The sequence below is a fragment of the Pan troglodytes genome, chromosome 2 (genome assembly GCF_028858775.2).
Source record: "Pan troglodytes isolate AG18354 chromosome 2, NHGRI_mPanTro3-v2.0_pri, whole genome shotgun sequence".
NCBI classification, from domain to species: domain Eukaryota; kingdom Metazoa; phylum Chordata; class Mammalia; order Primates; family Hominidae; genus Pan; species Pan troglodytes.
Window position 1 is genome coordinate 50,155,823 of NC_086015.1, and position 2,665 is coordinate 50,158,487.

At 46.4% G+C, this 2,665-nt stretch overlaps 1 pseudogene; it reads right to left on the reverse strand.

Annotated features, from left to right (window-relative positions):
• Positions 1-380: 380 nt before the first annotated feature.
• On the reverse strand, positions 381-1,727 carry LOC470809 (vascular endothelial growth factor receptor 1-like; annotated as a pseudogene).
• Between the last annotated feature and the right edge of the window lie 938 nt (positions 1,728-2,665).

Below are 2,665 nucleotides of genomic sequence, written 5' to 3' on the forward strand. Positions count from 1 at the left end.
TAAAACCAGGGCTCGTTGCCCTGGGTTTTGGGCTGCGGGACTGGCCCAGTGGAGTCCATGATGCATTGCGTGATCAGTGCACTTCCTGAATCAAACTGGTCTTGCGTGCCCTGAGGTCTCGGGGGTTGGAGCAGGGAAGTCATTGGGCTTAGAAAGGATTTCTCTAACTCTGAGTAACATGAGGATTTAGCAGTAGTGTTCTTCACTTGTCACCATTTCTCTGTCTGGAGTTAACATTCCTGTTAGTCAAAAAAAAAAAAAAAAAAAAAAAAAAAAAAAAGCACTATTAAAAACTCACAAAAAGCAGCCGGCTCCCCTGGAAAGGTTAAAGTGTAAACTTATATATGCATAATACTGGCAAAAGCTAGTTTTCTGGGGGTATAAATACACATGTGCTTCTAGAAATAAGGCTTCGTATCAAACTCTAGACGGGTGGAGTACAAGACCACAGAATTTTAGCTGACTACAACTCCCAGAGGGGCGGGGAGCATCACGCCGTCTTCCTTTCCAGCTCGGCGTTGTCGTAGGTGAACCTGCCCTTGCCTTTGCTGATGTGCCCACTGTTGGAATGGCAGAAACTGGGCCTGCTGACATCAGAAAGCCCCGACTCCTTACTTTTGCTAGTTAGTCTCAAGTCAATCTTGAGCGAGGCCTTGGGTTTGCTGTCAGTCCTGGTGAAGCGCTTCAGCATGGGAGAGGCCAGCAGAGCGCTGCTGTCCCCCGGTAGTCATCAAACATGGAGGTGGCATTTGGCAAAAGTTCTTCAAAGGTTTTGATTCTTTCCAGGCTCATGAACTTGAAAGCATTTATGTATCTGACATCATCAGAGCTTCCTGAACTAAACTTGGGAGCTGAAATACCTTCCTTGAAGAAGTCCTCAGAGAAGGCAGGAGTTGAGTATGTAAAATTGTCAGTATGGCACTGAGTGGGATGTAGTCTTTACCATCCTGTTATACATTTGCTTGAAGCAAATTACCTAGGTTTTCCACAAGTTCTGCAAATCTTGGCCTTTCTTTTGGGTCTTTGTGCCTGTAGTCCAGCATGATCTGATAGATTTCAGGAGTGGAGTACTCAGCAGCTCTCATCCTCATGCCTTCCCTCAGGCAACTGCAGAAGTGCTCATCCATTTGCACTCCTGGGTATGGAGACCCACCTAAGGAGAAGATTTCCCACAGCAATACTCCCTAGGACCGCACATCGCTCTTGGTGCTGTAGATTTTGTCAAAGATAGATTCAAGAGCCATCCATTTCAGAGGAAGTCAAGTACCTCCTTTTCTCACATAATCGGGGTTCTTGTAAATATCCTGGGCAAGGCCAAAATCACAAATCTTCACCACATTGTTCTCAGATAAAAGAATGTTTCTTGCTGCCAGGTCCCAATGAATGCACTTTCTGGAAGACAGAAACTTCATGCCTCTGGCCACTTGAAAACTGTAAGAAATCAGATCTTCCATAGTGATGGGCTCCTGGTAGAAACCATCAGAATCCTCCTCTTCCTCAACATCACTCAGATTTTTATCTTCCTGAAACTTGGAGCTCCCAAAGCTCTCGCTGCTGGTGATGCTATCTAGTTTTGGTTTCTTGCCTTGTTCCAGGCCTGGCTCCATTTTTTCTTTCTTACGCTCCATGTGTGATGCCACATCCTTGTCGAGAAAAAATAAGTCACATTTGCTCTTGAGGTAGTTGGATAGATTTCCATATTTGCAATATTCAACAATCACCATCAGAGGCCCTTTGTTTGCTGATCTGACCCCAGTCTGAAGGAAGCAAGAGGGTTGAGAAGGAAGTCCAGCTGCACCGTGGGGCCCATGTGGTGCCCTGAAGGCCTCCTCTCCCCTGCCCTGCATTTCCACTGCATGCCCGGGCTGGGCACACAACCCCTTATCTTCTTTTTTGTGTTTTATTCTACACATAAGACACTACTACAGTAGAACACATCTGTAAAAATAAACAAATGCATATTCATATGTCAGAGGCACATGTCCAGAACTGTTGTTGATGGCAGCATGCAATCAAAAGCGCAGAGGCCTTTGCTTCCTACTCCATCCTGCAGCCTCCCCTGTGGGGCAGGGGCGCTGTGCCAAAGGGGGCTCCGGGCAGCCCTGCCTCCCTCCACTGCTTTGGATTTGGTCTACATTGAGCTTTCACTGTCCCTGCTTCCTCTTGGCAGAGATTCTTCCTCTTTTCCTTCACTCTGCAGGATCTGAAAGGACACAGACTCCTTTCCAAAGAATGCTGTGTATTGAAATGCAGAGAAACAGAAAGTAGATCACAAAATTAACTCTGTGGAAGTGGTTACAGGACATCTCAAAAGGTCTTGGCATCAGCTGTCCCTGGTCTCCACTCAGTTCTGCCCTCCTAGGTCTCCTTTTGTTCTTTCTCAATGAGCCCCACAGAAGTCCTCTTCCTTTTTCCCTTTTGCACACCCATGTACACATCCATGAGCACACCCCAGGCTCCATGACCCATGACCCACCTCTGTGCCCACTACTGCCTGCAGTGCTGCCCAGGCCAGGGAACGTTGCACTACTTTGATCTCTATGGTATTGATCTTTGGCTTCCACAAAAGAAGGGAAGCGGGCACAGCTCAACAATGCCAATTAAATTTTTAGTTCTCTTACAGAGATTATTTTATAATTGATTACAGAACAATGTTCTATGTAGC